At 39.9% G+C, this 12,309-nt stretch overlaps 1 pseudogene; it reads left to right on the plus strand.

The window, feature by feature from the left end:
• Positions 1–10,327: 10,327 nt before the first annotated feature.
• LOC149147458 (protein IN CHLOROPLAST ATPASE BIOGENESIS, chloroplastic pseudogene) lies at positions 10,328–11,397 on the plus strand (annotated as a pseudogene).
• Positions 11,398–12,309: the final 912 nt, after the last annotated feature.

Below are 12,309 nucleotides of genomic sequence, written 5' to 3' on the forward strand. Positions count from 1 at the left end.
TTCGAAAAAAAATAATTCAATATAAACCTCATGTGTCACAAACCAATCCAAATGCCCAAAAGAAGTTAAGCAATGACAATCAAAGGCAAATCCAATCACCTTAAGAGCAAGTGGTAAAAGGCTATAAGCTTTTGGTCAAGTGAGAGAATTCAATATTGAAAAAGAGCACCTTTTTTATCAAATATTTGCTATTGAACTTGAAAGAGCATCTTTGAAGATTGAGAGGAAATCTATATTCAAAAGGTTATATAATATGTAAATTTGGTATAATGTAAGTGATTTCTCTTTATCTTCTAGCTTTGAATGACATTTTGTTTACTAATTTTTATATTCAATGATCTTCTATATCTCACTATTCTTCTCGAATTTATGCTTTACGGCGTTTCCTTTGCAACATTTGGTGTAATTACTAGTTTTGTTTTTAAAAGTTCTCAATACCGCATGGAAGTTAGTGGTAGGATCATTTTTATTATATGTTGTGGATAATTTTTATTATATGTTTTTTAAACATGTTATGTTTTGGAGTATTTTGGGATAAATATTTATTTTTACTTTTATTTATAATGAGTTTTTGATTGTATATACATTTCAAACTTGTTTGTAGAGAGTTTACAACTCAAATTTGTGATTTTAAGAAATAACCATAAGATTCTGAATAAATTAAACCTGAAAATAGAACAAATAGACTGCAACTTATTTCTATTATTTTCCTTTTAGATATATATTGTTGTGTTGTGGATTTAGTTTGTTTTTAATTCTATTTATTTAAATATAAATTTTATATTAACGTAATTTCATTTTGATTTAACTATTTTTATTTTTTAAGTTTTCAAATATAAATTAATTTCATCGCATAACACAACATTAATATCATTAATATTTTATAATTTTTATTTTAAGATATATATTATTATGGATTTAATAAAATTAAGATATTATTGTAATTTCATTTTAAATTAAATATTATTTTAAAATATTAAATTTAAATAATTTTATAAATAACCCAAGGTGGGGGAATAAGGCGATGGAGATCAAGTGTTTATAGCCATAGGACCAAAGGACCAAAGGACTTGTTGCACCAAACCTCATTTGTTTGTTCCACATAAGACTTGCCTTCACTCTTAGATCATGGATGATGAACTAGTGCATCGCTCCCACAATTCGCTAGAAGGCACTGAGATTTGGTTGTTTCCACCACCTGGACTCCTGAGTTGAGTGCTCTGTCACATTAGTCCTATCATACCCTTGATCACCCTAATACTGTGCCTTAAAAATTTACAACCAAACACATAGGTGACACCTATCATGTTTGGTAGTCCTTTAATAAGAGGCGTCCCAACTTACTCTCCCACTTCCCCAAAATGTGCTTGCCCTTCACTCAATTTTAAGGCCCTATCCTCCATTATTTTACTCTCTCCACGCTCCCCATTGGAGATAGGCTTTGTTTTACCTTTTGTTATCTCCCCAAAGTCCTACTTAGTATTCCTCCCTTCTTGCTCTCCAACTCCTCCACACCAGTTTTCTTTAGCGATATTTTGACACTGGATATGTTTAGTAGATGCAGAATCTCCTCATACCTACCCCTATTATGGCTTCAGGTGGTAGTGAGGCACAAAAGCTTAACCGAAAACGCATAAAATGGAAAGTGGAAGAGCTCGAATTGGTCCTCGGAAAGGACATATAACTATATGATATTTATAAGATGGAGGATTGTGTGGTTGTCAGTCGGTTTGCAAGCAAAAGGATGTCCATGGAAGTTCTCAGCAAATGGAGAGAGAAAAACTCCTCCCTCCTCTTATGATATTCACCCCATTGCTTGATACTAGTTAAGGGATGGATGGCATATATTTATAACTCAACAAGGGACATTCATAAGATATTACAGGGCCGCTTCTCATGGAGCTCGCAAGCTCTATTTGTGAAAAAAATGGACAATAAACTTTGATGCTCAATCCAAAAACCTGAAAATTGTACTGATTTGGGTCCAACTATTAGGTTTACCCTTGATTCTAATGGTCTAAGGATGAGAATCTTTTATGAAGTTGAACTCTCATATCATCAAACTAGTTACATGGGAATGGCTCGAATCCTAGTGGGGCTAAGTTTGGCCTCAAGCCTTCTAGACATTATTTCTATCAAATTAGGGTATTTTCTTAGATTGCAAGGGAATATCTTTCAAGGAAGGCCATTGTCATGTCCATGGAAAATTTGGAAAGGAATTCCAATTAGGAAAATAAAAGAAGTGGGTTCGCAGGGACACACTATATTTAGTTTCTCCTCTCAATCTCTCACGAACTACTCCACCTTTGACCCACTCACTTCCAACCTCTCTAATGGTAAAGCACATCTCTACTTATGTGGATGAAAATGAAGGCATTAATTTAGAGGATCTCGCTTATGGTTGTATCCCCTTAGAAGTTGTACCAATTTCGGTTGACTACCTTTGTTGGTCCATATGTATGTGGATGGAATGTTGTAGATCTCATCAACTTTGTGTCCATCTTCTCCCACAATGTAGTCCAAATTCACTAAGAAATCTTGTATCTTTATAAGAAATAATACTCCTTGGTATCCCAAAGCGCACCTAGACCTATCCAAAGAACAAGTTCGTTGCTTCTTTCCCACTGATGGTATTTTTACAGGGCATCATAACACACATCTTGTTGAACCTATCAACTACCATGAATAGGTAGTCATGTCCCTTCCTGGTTGTTGGCAAACCTCCCACAAAGTCCATGGAAATGTTTTCCTCACTACAAAAAAACCCTGTGATTAACGTCCCTTTTTGTTTCCTTTTTTCCGTCTAAAGCCCATTTTTGGTGCTATTTGCATCCATTTATCAAATATGGTGCAAAAATTGATGTAAAATTTGCATTGATTTTTCCACCAAGTTTGGCACCAGGTATTGTAATAGGTTTTGCACCAGGTTTTATGCCAATTTTTGTGTCATCTATTGCACTAGGTTTTGTTCCAGGTTTTGCATCAAGTTTGGTACCTAATTTTGTTACACCTACTTTTTCATCTTTTATTTCATCCACTTTTTGTGCCTAGACTTGCATAAACTTTTGCACCATCTTTTGCATCCTTTTTTAAATCATTTTTTGCATCCCCTTTGCGCCAAGTTTTGCGTCAAGGGGCGTGACTAGTTTTGCATCTAATTTTTTTGCATCCACTTTTGCATCCTGTTGATGGTGTTGGACCCTCCAACATTCAGGGGATCTCCTTGGTATGAAGTCCCAACTAGACCTCACACTGTTTGGTGTAGGAGTCCCATCCGGTATCCTGACCCGATTTCCATTGTCTTAAAGGTTTTCCTTAGTTCTTGCTTGTCAGCACATGAGAGTGGTCTGATTTGTCTTCGAACAAAGAGGTTCACGTGCCTGGAGAGTGCTTAGTGTTACTTGTGTCAAGGTTCTTTCACTGCAGAGGGAGAGGGTGGAAGTGAGTCTCAAGTCGAAAGGGAATTGTCCCAACCCTGTTAGAGACACACAACACAACAAGATGTGCGCAAATTCCGGCGGAGTAGTCCACACGGATGCAGCAGTCACAAACACACAGTGAACGGATATCACGTACAACACCCAACGGAATAGTCCACACAAGTGTGATGGTCGTTATAACAAGTTTATGAAAATGGTTATGTCGAGTGTATGGCGAGATAACCCATACAGTCGAGACACCGTTAACAACTTATACAACACATTTTCGTAAGAATATGTATTAGAACAACTGAAATAGTTCAATTGTCTTAACACAGGTTAAAGCAACATGCATTACAAGTGTCCAAAGAATAGTATTACAAAGAAATATAATACATGTGTGAAAACGTGTTGGCTTGTTATCAGGCTTTTGAATTAAGCGAAATTTCCAAGACACATTGGTACACCATTACATCACTAACCCCAATAGCGGGGCGTTGGAGCCACTGCTAACTCCTCAAAGAAAATAATAGAGACTCTCAAGGCTATGTGGGAGGAGCCAAGGTGAAAATTCTTTTACATGTACAATTGAGGGGTATATATAGCCAAGGGCGAAACTAAGCCTTGTGACTGTTTGACTTCCCTCATGACTGTTTGAATTACATGACTCTTTAGATTTACATGACTCTTCAGATTTACATGACTCTTAAACTTTACATGTGGGTCTCTTGGACTTCCACGTTACATTACATTGATTAAAATAGTATGGCCCACAGTAATGATGTGGCCGAGATGACTCATGACATGAATCGACATGACAAAGCTGGTGATGAGCCCCAAAAATGGACAATTATTTGGGCTCATTCAACCTCCTAAGTTGACTTAATCCACCATTCTCATTAGTTTATTGCATGTTTTTTATTATATTTATGTTAATAGAGTGAATTTGGTTAGTCATTATGCCAACAAGTCTAATGGGTGCTTTGTGTAGCCTTTTTGGTCAACTTGGAAACAAAAATGAAGGTCTTAATGAGCACTTGGCAGCCAAATTCGTGGGAGAACAAGCTAGAGGATTTGTAGGAAGGTGTCCCCCTCATTTATGGGCCCTTACCTCGAATTCTCCACCATCAGCTCGGAGTTCAAAAGCCACCAAATCAATGAGCACAAGGGCAGCCAAGCAAGTCAAGTAGGACTGCTGTTAACTACAAGTCTTGGGCAGCCAAGTCCCTAAATTTTAGGAGGACTGTTGGGTCCTCAAATTGTATAAATAAGAAGGCTTAGGGCCTCATTTTGGTTAGCTAGTGGTTAGTCATTTTGTAGCTGGTAGTTAGTCATTTCATAGTCTTGTTGTAGTCATTTTGTAGTTCGATTTTTAGGCAATAGATTAGTTTTGCTGTCACCTCATTTTCAAGTTCTCCTTGTGGACAGTTTTGATGTAACTCTTCATTTCTTGATCAATAAAGATGAATCCAGCTTTGCACCAGCTCTAAATCTCTCTTAGGAGGCTGTAGCTCTTGGGGTTGGGCCCATCTCAAGCGCCCAGTACCTCCTTTGTTTACCTTTATGTGTCTTTGCTGCATTCTGAGAATAAAATCTGCTATTTTGTTTTGTTATTTAGTTTGTTTTTTTGATGAGTAAAATAGCTTTTCATGCTCAGATTTAGTTGATAGGTTTTTAACAGAAAAAGCTTCAAGAAAAGGGCCAACAAACATCTGTGGTTTCACCTCTCCCTCAGTGGGATCAGGAGCTGTGACTAGGATGACTTTGCTGCCCACAAAAACACTGACTTTGCTTTGCCATGCAATCATTAGTGTTTGGTTTTCATTTGCAGAAGTTGGTTACATGTTCAGATCTTTGAATGCTTCATTTCATAGTTAATATACATGGTTTCCTTGCAAATAAATCTGCTGTCCATTCGTGTTACTGTTAGCTAGATCATATTAGGGTAGCATAACTAGATCTTTGTTTTCTTGCATGTCTTTGTTCGTTCAGTTTGAAAAACCACTTGCAGAGTACCTATTACCCTTCCTTACCTGCACATACTCCATCCAACCTACCTATTTCATCCTTCACTCAGAACCCTTACCTTACATTTACCTCATTCGCTTACTTTGCCATGATTCTCATCTTCTTGTACAACATTGTTTCATCCCTCCTTGAACAAATCTCACCATCTACACCTTCTCCTCAACTCCAACCTCCAAGTCTTGAACTCCCCTACACCCCTATTTCACCTCCATACTCGTTCCTCCACCTTTTTCCCTCCATCCATTCTCCAAAATTCTCTTTTCAGAACATCCTGTAGAAATCTCTGAACATCCTGTAGAACCCCTGCAGACTTCCTGTAGAAGCTCATAAACACGGTTTCTTGGCAACCAAACTTTGTGAGACTCTCTGGAAGGGTGTTAGGGACCCTTTAGACCCTCTTTGAACCTTCCCAACCTTTCCCAAGCACTTCTCCTCCTTGATCCACCTCTACACAGTGAAAATCTAGTTAAAAGCACATGCATGATGATTCTAATAACTTAATCAAAAATACAAAAAGATGTTTTCTTCAGATAGTGATAACTTAGACACATGCATTTTACCTTCCTAGAAGTAATGGCATCTCTTTCAGTAGTTTGCATGCTCTCCTTTGCGTCAATAGGACTAGTTGGTAGAATTAGGGTTTGCTAGGGTTTGCGTTTCTTTTTGGCTTTCAGTTTCTTTTTGCAATTAGATTAGCTTCCTTCGAGTTAGCTTTCATCCATCAATTAAAAAGCTTCTTCTAAGAGCTCATAGAAGTTGGCTTAAGCTCCTAGTGGACTTGTGCCAACTGACCAAGTGACAGCTGCGGCAAGAGCTAGTACTTGTGCATACAGCACCGTCGCTTCCAAGTTTGTTATGAACTACCGGGTTGATAAAATTAAAGAAGGGAGTTCCAGGAGTTGTAGCATTATTGCTACAATACTGGAGCCCACCATATTTTTGGCGCCGTTGCCGGGGAAGCGTCAGAGTATTGGTGATTGTCGCTTTTCTTCTATTTTCTTACTCTTGCCTTCTGCTAAGTAGTTTATTTCATTTCCATTCTGCAAAAGTAGCATAGACATTTCCTGCTTTCATAGATTAGCATTTCCGTTCTGCCATTTCATTTCTGCAAGCGTAGATTAGTGTTTCAATTCTGCAAGCGTAGACTAGCATTTTCATTCTTGCAATTTCCTTTGAGCAAAATAGATTAGTCCTTTCCTGCTTTCGTTTCAATTCCACATTTCCATTTCAGCAAGATAGTTAGTTGCAGTTCAATCTATTTCAGTTTTGCAAGTAGAAGTAGAAAAAAGCAAAAAATCAACCAAAAAGATTTCATTTCATGCCTTGTAGGAGTAGAGATAAGTTAGAAAAATGATTGCACAACGCCCCCACTGCTTCACACAGCCAACGTTCTCTCTTCTTCGATGGTTGTGATTAAAGAACCCCTGGGTGGACATCAAGGCATATTTAAAGAACCTCTAGGGGAGAAGAAGAAGAAACCATTCCTTTGGAGCAAATGGCTACAAGCAGAAATGTTGGGAGCAGTCCCTTGTCCAAAGACGAATTTGAAGATCAGATAGAAGATTTCAAGAGTGATATGAGGCAGTTTCTTGCCATGCAATTGGATACCCTGTGGATCCAAAAGAAGCAAGAGGAAGCCAAGAGGGCTTTGGTCATCTTTTGTCCTAGGTGCACTAGAAAGCATCCTAGGAACGAATGTCCAATGTACTCCCTAGAAGTGTGTTTTGTCTGTGAAGAATACCATCTACGAATCAGTGTCCTTCCTTGCCTGGACTTAAAGTTGCATATCAAAGAGTTAAAGGAGCCACTGAATCACTCTATTATATGAACCAAAGGAGGCCACATGGACCTAGATCTTACCAGCAGGAACTGCAAGGGACACCCGAGATCTATTATGACCCCTATCAAGCCACTTTCATGCCTTCTTGGGGTCCCCCTGCTCATCCTTCCTGGTTCACACCTCCTCCTTGTTCCTTCACAGATCCATATTATGCCCAACCAGCTGCTCATTCATTTCACTCTTATGCTCAGCCACAGCCTCAGTGGAATGCACCTTATCAGGAGTGGAGGCCCCAGTACAACTCTCATCCCGCTCATTTTCCTCCACCACCTGCTCATCCACAACCATCGCCTCCTCCTCCACCAAGGAAACCCCAAATGCCTACCCAACCACAATGCCATCCATCTCCATCTCAATTTCACACCTCCACTCAACTACCCGTACCATTTCCAAAACCACACAATGGAGTAGCTCAACCCCATTTCAAATCTGAGGCACAACATATGCAAACAACTCCTCTTGAGCTCAATGATCTTCACCATAGCTCAGGAAGAGTGTTGCAAAGCAGAGACTATATTGCAAGCATTGAAGGACCGCATCCATCAAAAGAAGATTCAAAAGAGGAGATCAAAGAACCATGGGCTGCACTTGATGAAGAGAAGAGATCAAAATCAGAGATCGAGGGAGTTCCCTCATGGTTACCATCAAATCTTCCATGTATTCAAGAGAAAGATCAACAAAAAGGAGGAAGATGAGAAAGTCATGATAGAAGGTGACATGAAGAATGATCCAGATCAGCAAAAGGACCAAGGATATCAAAGCTATATTGAGACATGGTTCCAGACAGTCACTAAGTTGCAGCAGTACTCTCTTCCTCAACTATGTTTGATCCCTTCAGAGTCAGATCATTTGGTCCCTGAGATCTGGATACCTATCCAAGCATGCATTTCGAGCCTCCACATCATTTTGTCTCTAATCTTGATGTGCACATGGCTCCATTGGAAGTATTCTTATACTTGAGAACGGTTTTGTTTTTCAAGTAGGGTAGGGTAGAAAAAAAAAAGAGAAAAAAAAGAAAAAAAAAGAGAAAAAAGAAAAAGGAAAAAAAATGAAAAAAGAGGAAAATAGAAATCTAAGGTGAAAACCTCCTCGGAGGCGCCTTAGATTGGCTCATTGATTGAAAACCTTCATGAGGCGGTAAATGGGTTGGAAAAAAAGAGAAAAGAGAATAAGATCTTTGGGTGAAAACCTCCCTTGGAGGCGCCCAAGGCAGGCAATTAGGGTGAAAACCTCCATGAGGCGCCCTAGTTGTTTTTCAAAAAAAAAAAGAGAAAAAGAAAAAGAAAAATAAAGCTAATCTCCATTGAATAATTTCATGTTGCAGCAATGACATTGCAGGTTGCAAGAAGGACGTTTCATGACAGGAGGAGCACTCAAATCAAGGTTAAAGGAATTTCTTGTGCCTTCTACAGGAAGCTCTGTATTTCTACAGGAAACATCTTGTAGAACCTTTGGACGAGCCAAATCCAATTCCAAAAGTGAATCTGATGGTGGGAATCTGTTGATTAGGCCTACAAGCACTTGTGTGTCCATCCCTTGCCTTTCTCCATCATTTTTTCCACCTCCTTGTGCTTCTCATTGTGCTTCTACAGGAACTTCCTGTAGAAATTGTGGGAAACTAGGCATGAATTTCAAAAAGTGGTTTGGCGAAGATGGTAGCTTCCTCAAGGGTTCAGAATTCCTCATGCAATATTCCAACTCCTCCTCCATCATCTCCATACCTGCATCACAGCCCAAGCTCAGTTTTCCCTTCCATGCAAGCACATGCAAAAAGCCTTGAGACAAAAATCCATAGAGCAAAATTTTTTTTCGCCATAACTTGAAAACCATGCATCCATTTGACAAACCGTTTTATGGGGAATTGTACAAGGGTGATGGCAACATGCTTGAGCAGTTTCAGCCAATTCCGGTGCACGGTTTCCAAGAAATCAGCCTCCATCACCATAAGCCATTTTTTGCATTTTCTCCATAATCGTGCATCCGTTTCAAAACTTGTTTCATGGGGATATGCATATAAGTGATGGTAACCTACCCAAGCAGTTTCAGCCGATTCCGATGCACGGTTTCCGAGAAATCGAGCTCTGAAATCTTCAGCCATTTTCCATTTTTCTCGAAATCCGTGCATCCATTGATCACGATTTTTCTATGGGAGATGCATAATGATGATAGGAACATGCTCATTGAGTTTCAGATCAATCCACTTTACCGTTTGAGAGCAATGGCGAAAACAAGTTCTGGTTTTGTGACCATGCAGCAGCAGCAGCTTGAAGGTGCAGATCTGAACGTGGAAAACAATTGCATGCAGCTCAGATCCGACCAGAGGACACCTGCACAAGGAAAAGCAATCAAAGATTACCAGCCAAGCCACATGCAATCAGAAAAACCAGTGCATGCAGCAATGACAGGCCACAGTAGCTCACGGCAACCATTCAACTTCGAGGTATGTGACTGATCTCATTCTTCTATTGCATAAATTTAATTTGAAAACTGCATGAATTGATGGAATGGTGGAATTAAGCCACGGATTAGCAAGGCTCAACCGATTGTCTTCTCTAGCACTCAGCTGGAAGTCACGCAGTACACGTGGATAGCTGACTTACGTGAAAATTAAAGCAACAAGGAGTGTTGGTTGTTTAAACTTCAGTTCAATTCACGGTAGTGATTACAGGGGGAAAACACAGAGTTTAGGAACAAAACTTCTAGTTGCATGTGGCCCCATACACTTGGCCACTTCACTCCCTCACCACAAATCATGCCGTAATTAAAAAATTGCTCGGCTGACTCTCACCATCCGCTGATTAATTTGCATTTGTGACATTCTTAGCTGAAGTATGCATCCTCTGCTCCCACAATCGGTTAACCCATCAACCTCCATGGAGCTTTGCGGCCTGTTCTCGAATTTCACTCGTGCATCGGGCTCACTCAAAGGCAGAATCACACTCTACAGGAAACGGGTGGGGTCTTCTACAGGAAAGTGCAGCAGAGACTTCCAGAGCAGAGAAGCCTAAGGTTCTTCATCAAGTTTGGAGCTTGAAGAAAGATGGACAATTATCATATGGCCAAGGGTGAAAAACTTGTCCCTCCTTATGCTAGACGGGGTATAATTCCTCTTGCAATACCACTGTCAGAAGACCAATCAGGTGCTTTCACAGCTCTTCTAAGATGGCCAACCAGTCCAGAAGGCATGGAGATGCCCGTTGTACGAGTTCAGAAGTATGGTGTGTCACGTTTAGCTAAGACTGTAAGCCACTGATTTCAAATTGAAAATGAAGCTCTTGAAGTCTTGCATGTGGATCAATATATTCCTAGGATTCTGGTAGAAGAAGATTGGAATGGCTATGAGGACGCAGCAAATAGCCTCTATGCTGCTTCAGGAGATGCTGGCAAGAAATTGTATAAACAAGGGGATGTAGCTGAATCTAAAATTGGAAATCTTGATGTTTATTTGACAAAGAAGGTTGCATTGTTTCCAGATGTATTTGAGCGTATTGCATTGGGTCATTTGGAAAGAGGCGACCAGGTTTCTGCATTGGTGACAGGAGAGCTTTACGTGAATAGGAAGCACTTTCCTGGATTTGGTCGGCCATTTGTGTTTAATGCAGAGTTTTTTTCTGAAAATTGGTCGTAAGCTTGAAGCTAAGGATGCTGCCAAAGTAGCATTAAAATTACCGTGGTGGACAATAGGCTGCAGATATGAGGAAGTTGCTAAAATTGCAGGCTGGGGAGACGAACAAATTGAATACATGAGAGAAAGAGTTACAGATGAGGGAAGGCGTGAGGATATTCAAAAGGGGAAGGCACCTGCTCAGGTGGCTCTTGACCAGGCTGCATTTTTGATGGATTTAGCTTTTCTTGATGGATCCTGGCATGACATCCAGGATCAACTTGCAGCTTACTACAAGGAAGCTGGGTTAGATACAATAGCTCGCTTTATACTTTATGATTGCTAAAATTAAGTGCAAATCCACACACATTGTTCTCAAGGAAACAGAAAGGTCCTGATTTGGGATCAATCTTTGTATCATAAAATTAGAGCGCACGTCTGAATCAGTGTTCCGCCAATTGAAATTGAAGTGTAGTAGCTAGAGCCAAGTAAGGATACAGAAAACTGGTCAGAGAAAAAAAAAACAAGTAGGGACACACCCAAGACAGCCACAACACAGTTCAAGGAGAAGGCACCCCCAGCCAAGCAAGCAAAATCAGAGAAAATTGGTTCTACAGGAAGTTAGCAGACTGTTTCTACAGGAAGACAGAGGACTGTTTCTACAGGAAGCCAGCGAACTGTTTCTACAGGAAGTTTGAAAAGAGGGGAGCCAAAGGAGAAAGATGAGGAGAGAGATTGGTTGCTCAGAGGATGAGCAACACTTTCAGTAGGGGGGTGATGATGAGCCCCAAAAATGGACAATTATTTGGGCTCATTCAACCTCCTAAGTTGACTTAATCCACCATTCTCATTAGTTTATTGCATGTTTTTGATTATATTTATGTTAATAGAGTGAATTTGGTTAGTCATTATGCCAATAAGTCTAATGGGTGCTTTGTGTAGCCTTTTTGGTCAACTTGGAAACAAAAATGAAGGTCTTAATGAGCACTTGGCAGCCAAATTCGTGGGAGAACAAGCTAGAGGAATTGTAGGAAGGTGTCCCCCTCATTTATGGGCCCTTACCTCGAATTCTCCACCATCAGCTCGGAGTTCAAAAGCCACCAAATCAATGAGCACAAGGGCAGCCAAGCAAGTCAAGTAGGACTGCTGTTAACTACAAGTCTTGGGCAGCCAAGTCCCTAAATTTTAGGAGGACTGTTGGGTCCTCAAATTGTATAAATAAGAAGGCTTAGTGCCTCATTTTGGTTAGCTAGTGGTTAGTCATTTTGTAGCTGGTAGTTAGTCATTTCATAGTCTTGTTGTAGTCATTTTGTAGTTCGATTTTTAGGCAATAGATTAGTTTTGCTGTCACCTCATTTTCAAGTTCTCCTCGTGGACAGTTTTGATGTAACTCTTCATTTCTTGATCAATAAAGATGA

This window comes from Pinus tabuliformis, chromosome 9, assembly GCF_031772625.1.
Source record: "Pinus tabuliformis cultivar Carrire ecotype Pingquan chromosome 9, CPIR1, whole genome shotgun sequence".
Lineage (NCBI taxonomy): Eukaryota > Viridiplantae > Streptophyta > Pinopsida > Pinales > Pinaceae > Pinus > Pinus tabuliformis.